Raw genomic sequence first — 18753 nt, forward strand, 5'->3', positions numbered from 1 at the left:
CTGGAATTGTAACTTCAGCTCTGCGTACTGCTCCAGAATCCTTGTGATGCTTGGTGCAGTGGACATCCATCGTTTATCTGTCAGCTGGAGTATCTTTAAAGGTTCTTCTCCCACGTTGATTGTCTTGTACAATTCACTTTACTTTTGTTGTCTCTGGGTGCTCTGAGAAAAATATCTGTATGTTTCTGATATCATGAATTCTACTGTAGGTGTTTTGGTAATGTTCTCATAGCATACGAGGCACACGGCTGCAGTGAGTGACAGATGCATTTTTTATGCATGATATGGGGATTAATTTCTCTAAATCTGCTTATTACTGAATTATTTACCCCACTCATTATATTACACCCGTTAGTTGCAAGACCAACGCATCTTCTTGGACTGAGTTCTATCTTTTCCAGAAACTTCAGGAGTTCTTGTGTCATGGCTCCAGCTGTGCCTGAAGGTAAATTTAGCAGACCCAAAAACGATGTGACGATTTTTTTCTTCTTGTAGCTGGGGTACCTCACCATGATGCAGAGTTGTTTTTTCGTTGTTTTATCTGTACTCTCGTCTATAATCAATGAATATTCACTCTCACCAGTATCATTAGGCAAATTCTTGAGCATTAAAGAGCCTAAAACATGATTAATAATTACCATACATTTTGTTCTGTGGATGGCTAACTCCTTGCAAGAAATGGTGCTGACCAACTCTCTCAGGTGATCCAAAGTTAGAATCCCTGACTGGCACACAGTATGGGCTGCAATTCTTGTTTCTGACACTTTAATAGATGGATCTGCATCTCGTCTGGAGATTCATGTTTGGAGAAGTGTTCTTGCATTTGAGAAAGGGGCAGCATTTCTTTTATGTTTGTTTGTGGTCGCGCGCCATATTAAGTCACCGTGATGTGCTCTGAAGGTCATTTTACAATATTTACAAAAAGCCTTTCCATCATCACCTGGAATGTGTGCTATCCAGTCCTTCAAGACTGGATTTTCCCATTCTCGTGCATAATGCTTTTTGTAACTGGCCCACTTTCCCATTATTTGATAATGACTGTGCCTCAGTGAAGTCTGCTTGTCTTGTACTGCGTGCTGTGGCTAGTAGTGAGGCTGGCAAAGAAATGAGAGGCGGCGCCGGCAGAGAAAGTTGAGTCTTGAGGACTTGAGGATTAAAACAAGAGGCTAGCACACACACACACACACACACACACACACAAACACACACACTCTTGGAATCATGGAAAGTCAGGTCAGGTAGAGGTGCTAACTAGCTGAGGTTTCACAATGCATGAAGGGAATGGCAGGATAAGGATTACGCCATGTCCTTGTGCTTTTATTTTAATGAACATTCACTCCCAGTCATTTTCAGAAAAGCCCCAAAAAGCGCAAAACACAGCCATTAAACTTTAAGCGGAAATAATCTGGCGAGAGACGTGCACACCTGGCAACCCTGGTAGACGGCCACCATTCTTCTCCTAGATATATCAACAGTGGTGTTCTGTCACCAACTCTCTTCCTTTTATTCATCAATGACCTTCTAAGATGTATATCTACTCATACGCTGATGATTCCACCCTTCACCATTCTATTCAGTTCCTGCAACATCCATCTCAGCAGTTACTTCAACAGACATGGTACATATATATATATATATATATATATATATATATATATATATATATATGTATATATGTATGCATATATATATATATATATATATATATATATATATATATATATATATGTATATATATATATATATATATATATATATATATATATATATATATATGTATATATATATATGTATATTGTTACGGAACAGAGAAAGATAATGTACACTTTAAGTGAGAATACGAAGAGTCACTACTGTCCCGTAAAGTTCCAGGTTCAAAACAAAAGAGTTAGGTAAAATTACAAGTTAAAGTTTAATGCTTAAATTAACAACAAAACATTCAGGACTCATAAGGATAATGTAATGGCAAAAAACAGGTTAAATATATGGTTAACTGCAATAGCCTCTATTAACACGAAATTAGCAAGAATAAATTTATCTAAGTCAGCCCTGATAAAATGAGATACCAGATAATACTCAGTGAATGCCAGATAAATAATTACAGATACAAACTATTATAAAAAATGACTGACATAAAGAACCCCACACGAATTACAAAAACTTCACTAGGCCTACAAATTAAACTTATGCTATACAGTACAAGAAAAAATGCAACAACAGTTATACTCAAATTACACACAGCTGCTAGATGGTTGGAGACTTCTTGAGCACTCACAATAATAATATCTGTACAGGGGAGGACAGAGATGTGAACAAAATGAGGAGCAGATCTAAGTGGCAACGATGCAGAGACTGAGCTCATTATATAGGGGCCGGCAGAGCCTGATACAACTTGTAAGAGGACGCGCAAATGAAAGCCATGGGGACATAGAGTTCACAATCCCGCTCTGGACAACAGAGAGAACGACTTACTCTACTATAACGGTAGAAGGGGGGACTGAGGCAGAACACGCTCGTGATCAAACATGCAGCATACTGTGCATTAAAATTACACAAAGGATGATGAAATCATAGGCTATGTAACACCTCCCCACAAAGAAAAAAGAAATTTACAAAGGAAATTTCTTATTACTCTAAAACAATCTGTACATGGCATTACAGAACATGCAAATGTCTTTCCTAATGTTACAAAACATGAGATCTCCCTAGCACGTTCAGTCATAGGCACTTGCCAGCATCCCTTTAACAAATCAAACTTACTTATGTACCTAGCCTTTCCGATCTTGTCTATGCAATCTTCCACGCGAGGGAGAGGGTAAGTGTCTGTTTTAGTTATCTGATTAACACGTCTGTAGTCAATGCAAAGCCTCTGTGACCCACCTGGCTTAGGGACTAGAGTGACAGGAGAACTCCACTCGCTCTGACAGGGCTCAATCATCTTGTGGTCCAACAGGTAGCCAAGCTCCTTCTGGATGAGAGGAACTTTCACTGGGTTCACACGGTAAGGAGGCAATTTAATTGGCTTTGCGTCTCCAACATCGACATCATGCATCAACACAGTGGTTCTTCCTGGAGTGGCACGGAACACTTGCGGGTACTCCTGCAGTAATGCCGAAAACTCCTGCCTTTCCTTGGGTGGTAGATGAGAAAGCTTAGTCTGGAGATCATTCATGATATCAGGATTCTTCCCCATACTATCACTCAGGCTCATACTGCATGGGAGAGCTTCACTTGCAGACTCGGGTGGAACAGCTACAGTGCAGACTGGATTATTTTCGTCCCGCCTGTGATATAACTTTAGCATGTTGATGTGACATAGTTGCTTGCTCTTTCTACGATCTGGTGTGGCGATGACATAGTTGACATCACTGAGTTTCTTCTCCACGAAATAAGGGCCACTAAACTTGGCTTGAAGAGGTTGCCCATGAACTGGTAACAGAATCAAAACCTGATCTCCTGGCTGAAAGTGGCGTAACCTGGACTTCTTATCATACCAAGTCTTCATCTTCTCCTGAGCAGCTCCTAAATTCTCTCTCGCCAGCTGTAAAGCAGTGGACAGCCGTTCTTTGAAATTCATCACATACTCCAGCAGGTTGACGTCATCTTCCTCCAACAGCCAGCATTCCTTGAGTAGCTTAAGGGGTCCTCTTACTTCATGGCCAAACAGTAGTTCAAAAGGTGAGAAGCCCAGTGATTCATTTGGAGATTCTCTTGCAGCAAACACAACGAATGGAAGACCTTTATCCCAGTCTTTCTGATGTTCCAAACAGTATTTCTTGAGCATCGATTTGAGTGTTTGATGATATCTCTCCAACGCTCCTTGGGTCTGGGGATGGTAAGCTGAAGACGTGAACTGGGAGATGCCCAACTCTTTCAGAGACTGCTTGAAAACATTTGACATGAAATTACTTCCTCGGTCTGACTGTACCTCCTTGGGCAGACCAAACTTTGTGAAGAACCCTAGCATTTCCTTAACCACGTTCTTTGCTGAGATGTTTCTAAGTGGAATGGCTTCAGGATAACGAGTAGCCATATCAATCATGGTCAACACATAAGAAAATCCTGAAGAAGTCTTAGGAAGAGGGCCCACAATATCCACCAACACACGGGTGAAAGGCGCCTCAAAAGGAGGAATGGGAACTAGAGGTGCAACCTTTTCGGTCTGATTACACTTTCCCACAACTTGACAGGTGTGACAAGACTTACAATACCAGGAAACATCCCTGAAGATACCTGGCCAGTAGAAGTGTTTCAAAATGCGTGCCACAGTCTTCCTCACTCCAAGGTGTCCTGCCAAACTGGAATCATGAGCCACTCGAATGATATCCTGCCTACAAACACGAGGGATGACAACTTGATGTACAACCTCCCATTCACAGTCGGCTGATGCTGTTGGGGGTCTCCACTTCCTCATAAGTACTCCTGACTTTACATAATAACAAGTAGAAGCACCAGCTGACTCTTCCTCACTGCAAGCAGAGTTAGCTAGACCTTTCAACTCAGGGTCAGCAACCTGCAACACAACCAACTCTTGACGAGACAAATTATCAACACTACGGGGTACTGCCTCATCTGGTGAGTGGTCCAAATTAGCAAGAAAAGTGTCAGCTAGGATAACATCATCATCATCATTATCCGCTAAATCACCAGTAACTTTAGACTTAGCCCTAGTGACAGCACATGCAGGGAACACATCAGGGACATCACAATCCCGGGACACAGCCACTGGCTCACTAGACAACTGAGGAGCTGGACACACTTGACTTCCACCAATATCATTTCCAAGTAAGAAAGTTACACCTGACATTGGGAGTGTCTCAACCAGCCCAACCATAACAGAACCATTAACAAAACCAGACTCTAAATTCACTCTGCACAGAGGAACAGAGAAGTAATTATTCCCTACACCTTGTAAGATTACAGTTTCATCAGAGGAATTAAAATTAGAGCCTAGAACACTGGTCAGCATAAGGGATTGGCAAGCACCTGTATCACGATATATTTGAACTGATTTCCTGTCATTACTGTCCAGAGGACAGACAAAACCATCAGACAGGAAATTAGCACATGAACTCTTGATAGTGTCACCCACGTTACTGCTCAAAAGAGGAGCTCCATCATGAGAATTTAAGTTACCCCTCAAAGCAGGTTCAGTTAACTCAGTTAAAGAATTCTGGGAACTCTCAAGAGTGGACACTAGACCAATTGACTGAATATTTAAAGACTCCTTTTTGTTCACATCACGCTGTCTCCTGAAACATCTCTCCGTAGTATGACCAAGCTTACTACAATAAGTACATTTACTTTTCTGAAATCTAGAGGTGAAGCTGGTATTTACTTCCTGAGAAACATCATCTTTATTCTCTTTCCTGTTACCTGTACTCTGAGTAGAGGCAACGTACTTACTCTCAGCTTTCCCTTTTTCTCTAGAATATCTCTTGTGAGTGAGAACATACTCATCAGCTAAAACTGCAGCATCAGACAAATTATCTATTCTTTTCTCATCAAGATATAGGCTTACATCTTTATAAATACACCTCTTGAAGTCCTCCAGCAAAATCATCTGCTTAAATTTGTCAAAATCAGAATCCACATTCTTAGAATTTAACCACTGCTCTAACAGATCTTCTTTGATTTTTGCATACTCAACATGGGATTGCTGATCTTGCTTGTAAGTTGTCCTAAATTTTACTCTATAGGCTTCAGGAACAAGCTCATAGGCCTTAAGAATCAAGCTCTTAACTACATCATAATTATCAGACTGATCCTGAGGCAAAGATGCATAAGTTACTTGAGCTTTACCGGTGAGAACAGTTTGAAGGAGTACTGGCCAATACTCCTTAGGCCAATTAAAACCTGTAGCTACCCTCTCAAACAACTGAAAATACTTTGTTAAATCAGATTCATTAAAAGGAGGGACAAGTTTAACATTTTTAGCCACATCAAAATCATCAGAGCTAGATGATCCAGTTCCACCTTGTTTCATGCGATACTCGTGGTCTGCCTGAATCCTGGCAAGTTCAATTTGTGCCTGAGCCTGTACCTGTGCCTCTTCAATACGAGCATTTGCTTCCTTAACACGAGACTCCGCCTCCTTAGCCTTAGCCTCCTGCAGAGCTAGCTGTAACTTAGCTAATTCAATCTGCGTTTGCTCATTTGGAGGAGTTACATTAAACAAGCTTTTATTAATCATGCCAACAATTTGATCTTTAGAATGATGAGAGTGAACTGCAATTCCCAATTGTTGAGCAACAAGCTTAAGTTCATTCTTTGTTCTGTTTTCTATATCACACACCGTTTGCACATTTGACAAAAAATCCTTGGCTTCATCAAGTGTAGAAATAGTAGCCATCATGAATATATCACAGTCACAAAATATCAAATATCCTTATGATAATATCCTGAATATCCTGATATGAGGTCGCCAAATTTATGTTACGGAACAGAGAAAGATAATGTACACTTTAAGTGAGAATACGAAGAGTCACTACTGTCCCGTAAAGTTCCAGGCCGTGGTAATATGCCATACTGATCCGACTGTTTGTTTCGCAGATATTTGCGAAAAACGATGGGTCAAGGCCCCTGAAACGCATAGTAGAGTTTGATGCAGATTCTTTGTTCCATGTGGTCCACTATTGCAAAACCACCAAACCACCTACACACCAGGTTACAATAGTAAGCTTAGCTCAACAACACGTCCACTCACAGACAAGGCCGGGGCCACACTGACGTAGAAGGGGTGCTGCAGATTCCTCCTAGCGGCAAAGGAAAAAACTGCAAACGATTGGCTCCCTCTGTTCAAATTATTGGAACTTTACGAGTTTATCTATCTATCTATCTATATATATATATATATATATATATATATATATATATATATATATATATATATATATATATATATATATATATATATATATATATAACCTCATAAGACATGAGTGAGTCCCATGTAGGGAAGGTGCGTGGCATCATAATCCTCTGCAGGACAAACTGGTATAGGGACATCGTATAGGCCAGAAGTTTGCTGACGTTACATTGCTCCCCTTGGAAGAGTTTGTTCACCCTGTTCACGTCACATACCACACTTACCAAGGGTTGTAAGAAAGCTAAGTATGCCCTGTTTTCAGAGTCTTCTTACATAGTACTTCTGATGTGTAGCTCTTGTCGTTTCCTTTCACCAGCTGAAAACCATAGATATATTAACATATCAATTCTCTCTCTCTCTCTCTCTCTCTCTCTCTCTCTCTCTCTCTGTACATGTGTATTTAGAAAATTACAAAGAATTTTGAAAATAAATAAATATATATTACCTGGAATTGTAACTTCAGCTCTGCGTACTGCTCCAGAATCCTTGTGATGCTTGGTGCAGTGGACATCCATCGTTTATCTGTCAGCTGGAGTATCTTTAAAGGTTCTTCTCCCACGTTGATTGTCTTGTACAATTCACTTTACTTTTGTTGTCTCTGGGTGCTCTGAGAAAAATATCTGTATGTTTCTGATATCATGAATTCTACTGTAGGTGTTTTGGTAATGTTCTCATAGCATACGAGGCACACGGCTGCAGTGAGTGACAGATGCATTTTTTATGCATGATATGGGGATTAATTTCTCTAAATCTGCTTATTACTGAATTATTTACCCCACTCATTATATTACACCCGTTAGTTGCAAGACCAACGCATCTTCTTGGACTGAGTTCTATCTTTTCCAGAAACTTCAGGAGTTCTTGTGTCATGGCTCCAGCTGTGCCTGAAGGTAAATTTAGCAGACCCAAAAACGATGTGACGATTTTTTTCTTCTTGTAGCTGGGGTACCTCACCATGATGCAGAGTTGTTTTTTCGTTGTTTTATCTGTACTCTCGTCTATAATCAATGAATATTCACTCTCACCAGTATCATTAGGCAAATTCTTGAGCATTAAAGAGCCTAAAACATGATTAATAATTACCATACATTTTGTTCTGTGGATGGCTAACTCCTTGCAAGAAATGGTGCTGACCAACTCTCTCAGGTGATCCAAAGTTAGAATGCCTGACTGGCACACAGTATGGGCTGCAATTCTTGTTTCTGACACTTTAATAGATGGATCTGCATCTCGTCTGCAGATTCATGTTTGGAGAAGTGTTCTTGCATTTGAGAAAGGGGCAGCATTTCTTTTATGTTTGTTTGTGGTCGCGCGCCGTATTAAGTCACGGTGATGTGCTCTGAAGGTCATTTTACAATATTTACAAAAAGCCTTTCCATCATCACCTGGAATGTGTGCTATCCAGTCCTTCAAGACTGGATTTTCCCATTCTCGTGCATAATGCTTTTTGTAACTGGCCCACTTTCCCATTATTTGATAATGACTGTGCCTCAGTGAAGTCTGCTTGTCTTGTACTGCGTGCTGTGGCTAGTAGTGAGGCTGGCAAAGAAATGAGAGGCGGCGCCGGCAGAGAAAGTTGAGTCTTGAGGACTTGAGGATTAAAACAAGAGGCTAGCACACACACACACACACACACACACACACACACACACACACACACACTCTTGGAATCATGGAAAGTCAGGTCAGGTAGAGGTGCTAACTAGCTGAGGTTTCACAATGCATGAAGGGAATGGCAGGATAAGGATTACGCCATGTCCTTGTGCTTTTATTTTAATGAACATTCACTCCCAGTCATTTTCAGAAAAGCCCCAAAAAGCGCAAAACACAGCCATTAAACTTTAAGCGGAAATAATCTGGCGAGAGACGTGCACACCTGGCAACCCTGGTAGACGGCCACCATTCTTCTCCTAGATATATCAACAGTGGTGTTCTGTCACCAACTCTCTTCCTTTTATTCATCAATGACCTTCTAAGATGTATATCTACTCATACGCTGATGATTCCACCCTTCACCATTCTATTCAGTTCCTGCAACATCCATCTCAGCAGTTACTTCAACAGACATGGTACATATATATATATATATATATATATATATATATATATATATATATATGCATATATATATATATATATATGTGTGTATATATATATATATATATATATATATATATATATATATATATATATATATATATATATATATATATATATATATATATATATATATATTGTTACGGAACAGAGAAAGATAATGTACACTTTAAGTGAGAATACGAAGAGTCACTACTGTCCCGTAAAGTTCCAGGTTCAAAACAAAAGAGTTAGGTAAAATTACAAGTTAAAGTTTAATGCTTAAATTAACAACAAAACATTCAGGACTCATAAGGATAATGTAATGGCAAAAAACAGGTTAAATATATGGTTAACTGCAATAGCCTCTATTAACACGAAATTAGCAAGAATAAATTTATCTAAGTCAGCCCTGATAAAATGAGATACCAGATAATACTCAGTGAATGCCAGATAAATAATTACAGATACAAACTATTATAAAAAATGACTGACATAAAGAACCCCACACGAATTACAAAAACTTCACTAGGCCTACAAATTAAACTTATGCTATACAGTACAAGAAAAAATGCAACAACAGTTATACTCAAATTACACACAGCTGCTAGATGGTTGGAGACTTCTTGAGCACTCACAATAATAATATCTGTACAGGGGAGGACAGAGATGTGAACAAAATGAGGAGCAGATCTAAGTGGCAACGATGCAGAGACTGAGCTCATTATATAGGGGCCGGCAGAGCCTGATACAACTTGTAAGAGGACGCGCAAATGAAAGCCATGGGGACATAGAGTTCACAATCCCGCTCTGGACAACAGAGAGAACGACTTACTCTACTATAACGGTAGAAGGGGGGACTGAGGCAGAACACGCTCGTGATCAAACATGCAGCATACTGTGCGTTAAAATTACACAAAGGATGATGAAATCATAGGCTATGTAACACCTCCCCACAAAGAAAAAAGAAATTTACAAAGGAAATTTCTTATTACTCTAAAACAATCTGTACATGGCATTACAGAACATGCAAATGTCTTTCCTAATGTTACAAAACATGAGATCTCCCTAGCACGTTCAGTCATAGGCACTTGCCAGCATCCCTTTAACAAATCAAACTTACTTATGTACCTAGCCTTTCCGATCTTGTCTATGCAATCTTCCACGCGAGGGAGAGGGTAAGTGTCTGTTTTAGTTATCTGATTAACACGTCTGTAGTCAATGCAAAGCCTCTGTGACCCACCTGGCTTAGGGACTAGAGTGACAGGAGAACTCCACTCGCTCTGACAGGGCTCAATCATCTTGTGGTCCAACAGGTAGCCAAGCTCCTTCTGGATGAGAGGAACTTTCACTGGGTTCACACGGTAAGGAGGCAATTTAATTGGCTTTGCGTCTCCAACATCGACATCATGCATCAACACAGTGGTTCTTCCTGGAGTGGCACGGAACACTTGCGGGTACTCCTGCAGTAATGCCGAAAACTCCTGCCTTTCCTTGGGTGGTAGATGAGAAAGCTTAGTCTGGAGATCATTCATGATATCAGGATTCTTCCCCAAACTATCACTCAGGCTCATACTGCATGGGAGAGCTTCACTTGCAGACTCGGGTGGAACAGCTACAGTGCAGACTGGATTATTTTCGTCCCGCCTGTGATATAACTTTAGCATGTTGATGTGACATAGTTGCTTGCTCTTTCTACGATCTGGTGTGGCGATGACATAGTTGACATCACTGAGTTTCTTCTCCACGAAATAAGGGCCACTAAACTTGGCTTGAAGAGGTTGCCCATGAACTGGTAACAGAATCAAAACCTGATCTCCTGGCTGAAAGTGGCGTAACCTGGACTTCTTATCATACCAAGTCTTCATCTTCTCCTGAGCAGCTCCTAAATTCTCTCTCGCCAGCTGTAAAGCAGTGGACAAGCCGTTCTTTGAAATTCATCACATACTCCAGCAGGTTGACGTCATCTTCCTCCAACAGCCAGCATTCCTTGAGTAGCTTAAGGGGTCCTCTTACTTCATGGCCAAACAGTAGTTCAAAAGGTGAGAAGCCCAGTGATTCATTTGGAGATTCTCTTGCAGCAAACACAACGAATGGAAGACCTTTATCCCAGTCTTTCTGATGTTCCAAACAGTATTTCTTGAGCATCGATTTGAGTGTTTGATGATATCTCTCCAACGCTCCTTGGGTCTGGGGATGGTAAGCTGAAGACGTGAACTGGGAGATGCCCAACTCTTTCAGAGACTGCTTGAAAACATTTGACATGAAATTACTTCCTCGGTCTGACTGTACCTCCTTGGGCAGACCAAACTTTGTGAAGAACCCTAGCATTTCCTTAACCACGTTCTTTCCTGAGATGTTTCTAAGTGGAATGGCTTCAGGATAACGAGTAGCCATATCAATCATGGTCAACACATAAGAAAATCCTGAAGAAGTCTTAGGAAGAGGGCCCACAATATCCACCAACACACGGGTGAAAGGCGCCTCAAAAGGAGGAATGGGAACTAGAGGTGCAACCTTTTCGGTCTGATTACACTTTCCCACAACTTGACAGGTGTGACAAGACTTACAATACCAGGAAACATCCCTGAAGATACCTGGCCAGTAGAAGTGTTTCAAAATGCGTGCCACAGTCTTCCTCACTCCAAGGTGTCCTGCCAAACTGGAATCATGAGCCACTCGAATGATATCCTGCCTACAAACACGAGGGATGACAACTTGATGTACAACCTCCCATTCACAGTCGGCTGATGCTGTTGGGGGTCTCCACTTCCTCATAAGTACTCCTGACTTTACATAATAACAAGTAGAAGCACCAGCTGACTCTTCCTCACTGCAAGCAGAGTTAGCTAGACCTTTCAACTCAGGGTCAGCAACCTGCAACACAACCAACTCTTGACGAGACAAATTATCAACACTACGGGGTACTGCCTCATCTGGTGAGTGGTCCAAATTAGCAAGAAAAGTGTCAGCTAGGATAACATCATCATCATCATTATCCTCTAAATCACCAGTAACTTTAGACTTAGCCCTAGTGACAGCACATGCAGGGAACACATCAGGGACATCACAATCCCGGGACACAGCCACTGGCTCACTAGACAACTGAGGAGCTGGACACACTTGACTTCCACCAATATCATTTCCAAGTAAGAAAGTTACACCTGACATTGGGAGTGTCTCAACCAACCCAACCATAACAGAACCATTAACAAAACCAGACTCTAAATTCACTCTGCACAGAGGAACAGAGAAGTAATTATTCCCTACACCTTGTAAGATTACAGTTTCATCAGAGGAATTAAAATTAGAGCCTAGAACACTGGTCAGCATAAGGGATTGGCAAGCACCTGTATCACGATATATTTGAACTGATTTCCTGTCATTACTGTCCAGAGGACTGACAAAACCATCAGACAGGAAATTAGCACATGAACTCTTGATAGTGTCACCCACGTTACTGCTCAAAAGAGGAGCTCCATCATGAGAATTTAAGTTACCCCTCAAAGCAGGTTCAGTTAACTCAGTTAAAGAATTCTGGGAACTCTCAAGAGTGGACACTAGACCAATTGACTGAATATTTAAAGACTCCTTTTTGTTCACATCACGCTGTCTCCTGAAACATCTCTCCGTAGTATGACCAAGCTTACTACAATATGTACATTTACTTTTCTGAAATCTAGAGGTGAAGCTGGTATTTACTTCCTGAGAAACATCATCTTTATTCTCTTTCCTGTTACCTGTACTCTGAGTAGAGGCAACGTACTTACTCTCAGCTTTCCCTTTTTCTCTAGAATATCTCTTGTGAGTGAGAACATACTCATCAGCTAAAACTGCAGCATCAGACAAATTATCTATTCTTTTCTCATCAAGATATAGGCTTACATCTTTATAAATACACCTCTTGAAGTCCTCCAGCAAAATCATCTGCTTAAATTTGTCAAAATCAGAATCCACATTCTTAGAATTTAACCACTGCTCTAACAGATCTTCTTTGATTTTTGCATACTCAACATGGGATTGCTGATCTTGCTTGTAAGTTGTCCTAAATTTTACTCCATAGGCTTCAGGAACAAGCTCATAGGCCTTAAGAATCAAGCTCTTAACTACATCATAATTATCAGACTGATCCTGAGGCAAAGATGCATAAGTTACTTGAGCTTTACTGGTGAGAACAGTTTGAAGGAGTACTGGCCAATACTCCTTAGGCCAATTAAAACCTGTAGCTACCCTCTCAAACAACTGAAAATACTTTGTTAAATCAGATTCATTAAAAGGAGGGACAAGTTTAACATTTTTAGCCACATCAAAATCATCAGAGCTAGATGATCCAGTTCCACCTTGTTTCATGCGATACTCATGGTCTGCCTGAATCCTGGCAAGTTCAATTTGTGCCTGAGCCTGTACCTGTGCCTCTTCAATACGAGCATTTGCTTCCTTAACACGAGACTCCGCCTCCTTAGCCTTAGCCTCCTGCAGAGCTAGCTGTAACTTAGCTAATTCAATCTGCGTTTGCTCATTTGGAGGAGTTACATTAAACAAGCTTTTTATTAATCATGCCAACAATTTGATCTTTAGAATGATGAGAGTGAACTGCAATTCCCAATTGTTGAGCAACAAGCTTAAGTTCATTCTTTGTTCTGTTTTCTATATCACACACCGTTTGCACATTTGACAAAAAATCCTTGGCTTCATCAAGTGTAGAAATAGTAGCCATCATGAATATATCACAGTCACAAAATATCAAATATCCTTATGATAATATCCTGAATATCCTGATATGAGGTCGCCAAATTTATGTTACGGAACAGAGAAAGATAATGTACACTTTAAGTGAGAATACGAAGAGTCACTACTGTCCCGTAAAGTTCCAGGTTCAAAACAAAAGAGTTAGGTAAAATTACAAGTTAAAGTTTAATGCTTAAATTAACAACAAAACATTCAGGACTCATAAGGATAATGTAATGGCAAAAAACAGGTTAAATATATGGTTAACTGCAATAGCCTCTATTAACACGAAATTAGCAAGAATAAATTTATCTAAGTCAGCCCTGATAAAATGAGATACCAGATAATACTCAGTGAATGCCAGATAAATAATTACAGATACAAACTATTATAAAAAATGACTGACATAAAGAACCCCACACGAATTACAAAAACTTCACTAGGCCTACAAATTAAACTTATGCTATACAGTACAAGAAAAAATGCAACAACAGTTATACTCAAATTACACACAGCTGCTAGATGGTTGGAGACTTCTTGAGCACTCACAATAATAATATCTGTACAGGGGAGGACAGAGATGTGAACAAAATGAGGAGCAGATCTAAGTGGCAACGATGCAGAGATTGAGCTCATTATATAGGGGCCGGCAGAGCCTGATACAACTTGTAAGAGGACGCGCAAATGAAAGCCATGGGGACATAGAGTTCACAATCCCGCTCTGGACAACAGAGAGAACGACTTACTCTACTATAACGGTAGAAGGGGGGGACTGAGGCAGAACACGCTCGTGATCAAACATGCAGCAACTGTGCGTTAAAATTACACAAAGGATGATGAAATCATAGGCTATGTAACAATATATATATATATATATATATATATATATATATGTATATATATATATATATATATATATATATATATATATATATATATATGTATGTATATATATATATATATATATATATATATATATATATATATGTATATATATATATTATATATGTATGAATATATATATATATATATATTATATATATATATATATATATATATATATATATATATATATATGTATGTATATATATATATATATATATATATATATATATATATATATATATATATATATATATATATATATATATTTATATATATATATTGCCAGTTAATCCTATACCGGGTGGCCCCAAACAAACCGTTTCCACGACGCCCTGTCCCCCGCCATTGCTCTGCCCTGCTCCCAACTCACAACCCCCCCTCTCTCATATATCTCTCCGCTCCATCCCTCTATCTCATCCTTGGCTCTGAGGTACAGTGGTAAAGTGTGCGTTTTCGTACATGAAAGAATGAGGGTTCGCGCCCTGCCAGAGTAAGAAACTTTGGGAACGTTCTTCTGGCCACAAACTGCTTTGGCGGACACGAGGGGTGCTGTGGTTGAACTAGTGTTGCATACTATAAAGTATGCTTGCACCCAGTTGGCCTGCATGGGCCGATTACACTTGGTTCACAGACTACACGCAACGCACATCCAAAGCCACTCCAACACCACAATTACACTTACAAGCACTTCTCACCCTACATACAATCTCTACTAGACAGCCTAAGCCACTTGGTAGAGATACATTGGCTGTATCGTCCCCACTTCGGTCGGGATAGGCCGGATAGGCCGGTCCTGCAGTGGACACTCAAACGGCTGATGAGATAAGATTATATCAATCTATCTATCTACATATACACAAGGAAAATTATGGATATGTATGTTGATATCCACAACGAAAATTATGTATATTGTTACGGAACAGAGAAAACTGTCCCGCAAAGTTCCAGGTTCAAAACAAAAGAGTTAGGTAAAATTACAAGTTAAAGTTTAATGCTCAAACTAACAACAAAACATTCAGAACTCATAAGCATAATGTAATGGCAAAAACAGGTTAAATATATGGTTAACTGCAATAGCCTCTATTAACACGAAATTAGCAAGCGTAAATTTATCTAAGTCAGCCCTGATAAAATGAGAAAACCGGATAATGCTCAGTGAATGCAAGATATATTATTACAGATACAAAATATTATTAATAATGGCTGACACCCAAAACACATGAATCACGAAAACCTCACTAGGCCTACGAATTAACCATTATGCTATACAGCACAAGAAAAATGTAATAACACTTAACACTCAAATTACACAGCTGCTAGATGGTTAGAGACTTGCTGAGCACTCACAAAAATAATAACTGTACAGGGGAGGACAAGGATGTGAGGAAAATGAGGAGTAGATCTAAGTGGCAATTAATGTAGAGACTGAGCTTATTATATAGGGGCCGGCAGAGCTTGATACAACTTGTAAGAAGGACGCGCAAATGAAGCCATAGGGGACAAAGAGTTGACACTCCTGCTCTGAACAACATAAAGAATGACTTACTCTACTATAAGGGTAGAAGGGGGGAGTGAGGTAGAACACGCTCGTGATCAAACATGCAGCATACTGTGCGTTAGAATTACACAAAGGATGATGAAATCATAGGCTTTGCAACACCTCCCCACAAAGAAAAAAGAAATTTACAAAGGAAATTTCTTATTACTCTAAAACAATCTGTCTAAAGTCTAGATAAGCAATCTGCAATAACATTTTCTTTCCCCTTGACATGTTGTATGTCTAATGAATACTCCTGAAGAAGTAGACTCCATCTTGTCAATCTCTGATTTTTATCTTTAAACTTACTAAGGAATTTCAGTGGGTTATGATCGGTATAAATGACTATGGGGTCAAAACCAGAACACAAATAAAATGAAAAATACTGTAAACCCAAAATCAAGGCCAAAAGCTCTTTCTCAATAGTGGAGTAGTTCTTTTGAGGTGGAGTGAACTTCTTACTTTAATAAGATACAGGGTGTTCAATACCCGGATCATCCTCTTGCAGCAAAACAGCCCCAGCTCCTGTATCACTTGCGTCAACAGCCATCTTAAAAGGCTTAGCAAAATTTAGAGTAGCGAGCACTGGCTGACTTAATAGGATAGCTTTAAGTTTACTGAAAGAGGATTCACAGTTATCGGTCCAAACAAATTTAACTCCCTTTTTCAGTAGGTCTGTAAGTGGTGATACAAGAATTGAAAAGTTAAGAACAAATTTCCTGTAATAACCTACCATTCCCAAAAATCTTTGTAGCCCTTTCCTACTCTTAGGTCTGGGAAGATCACTTGTAACCTGAACCTTAGCTGCTGGTGGTACAACATGTCCATCACCAATTTACGTACCCAAGGTACTGAAATTTACCTTGACCAAACTCACACTTTGATAAATTAGCTACAAGATTAGCCTGAACCAAACGCTCAAGAAATTTACTAACATGGCATAGGTGACCTTTCCAGTTGTCACTGAAGATAAATACATCATCAATATAAACAACACACCCTGCCAAACCCTCTGTTAACACATTCATGAGCTTCTGAAAATTGGCTGGTGCATTCTTCATACCATATGGCATTGCAGAACATGCAAAAGTCTTTCCTAGTGTTACAAAACATGAGATCTCCCTAGCACGTTCAGTCATAGGTACTTGCCAGTATCCCTTTAACAAATCAAACTTACTTATGTACCTAGCCTTTCCGATCTTGTCTATGCAATCTTCCACTCGAGGGAGAGGGTAAGTGTCTGTTTTCGTTATCTGATTAACACGTCTGTAGTCAATGCAAAGCCGCTGTGACCCACCTGGCTTAGGGACTAGAGTGACAGGAGAACTCCACTCGCTCTGACAGGGCTCAATCATCTTGTGGTCCAACAGGTAGCCAAGCTCCTTCTGGATGAGAGGAACTTTCACTGGGTTCACACGGTAAGGAGGCAATTTAATTGGCTTTGCGTCTCCAACATCGACATCATGCATGAACACAGTGGGTCTTCCTGGAGTGGCACGGAACACTTGCGGGTACTCCTGCAGTAATGCCGAAAACTCCTGCCTTTCCTCGGGAGGTAGATGAGAAAGCTTAGTCTGGAGATCATTCATGATATCAGGATTCTTCCCCAAACTATCACTCAGGCTCATGCTGCATGGGAGAACTTCACTTGCAGACTTGGGTGGAACAGCTACAGTGCAGACTGGGTTATTTTCGTCCCGCCTGTGATATAACTTTAGCATGTTGATGTGACAAAGTTGCTTGTTCCATCTACGATCTGGTGTGGCGATGACATAGTTGACATCACTGAGTTTCTTCTCCACGAAATAAGGACCACTAAACTTGGCTTGGCCCATGCACTGGTAGCAGAATCAAAACCTGATCTCCTTGCTGAAAGTGACGTAACCTGCACTTCTTATCATACCAAGTCTTCATCTTCTCCTGAGCAGCTCCTAAATTCTCTCTCGCCAGCTGTAAAGCAGTGGACAGCCGTTCTTTGAACTTCATCACATACTCCAGCAGGTTGACGTCATCTTCCTCCGACAGCCAGCATTCCTTGAGTAACTTAAGGGGTCCTCTTACTTCATGGCCAAACAGTAGTTCAAAAGGTGAGAAGCCCAGTGATTCATTTGGAGATTCTCTTGCGGCAAATACAACGAATGGAAGACCTTTATTCAAGTCTTTCTGATGTTCCAAACAGTATTTCTTGAGCATCGATTTGAGTGCTTGATGATATCTCTCCAACGCTCCTTGGGTCTGGGGATGGTAAGCTGAAGACGTGATCTGGGTGATGCCCAACTCTTTCAGTGACTGCTTGAAAACATTTGACATGAAATTACTTTCCCGGTCTGACTGTACCTCCTTGGGCAGACCAAACTTTGTGAAGAACCCTAGCATTTCCTTAACCACGTTCTTTGCTGAGATATTTCTAAGTGGAATGGCTTCAGGATAACGAGTAGCCATATCAATCTGGGTCAACACATAAGAAAATCCTGAAGAAGTCTTAGGAAGAGGGCCCACAATATCCACCAACACACGGGTGAATGGCGCCTCAAAAGGAGGAATGGGAACTAGAGGTGCAACCTTTTCGGTCTGATTACACTTCCCCAAAACTTGACAGGTGTGACAAGACTTACAATATCAGGAAACATCCCTGAAGATACCTGGCCAGTAGAAGTGT

At 40.2% G+C, this 18753-nt stretch overlaps 2 pseudogenes; both read right to left on the minus strand.

The window, feature by feature from the left end:
* LOC145395650 (uncharacterized) overlaps nucleotides 1-608 on the minus strand; it is a 167707-nt pseudogene extending 167099 nt beyond the window's left edge.
* Nucleotides 608-18753, minus strand: part of LOC145395651 (uncharacterized) — a 27869-nt pseudogene continuing 9723 nt past the window's right edge.

The sequence above is a fragment of the Coenobita brevimanus genome, chromosome 32, assembly GCF_032717465.1.
Source record: "Coenobita brevimanus isolate Jiangsu-jjx chromosome 32, ASM3271746v2, whole genome shotgun sequence".
Classification (NCBI taxonomy): Eukaryota; Metazoa; Arthropoda; class Malacostraca; order Decapoda; family Coenobitidae; genus Coenobita; species Coenobita brevimanus.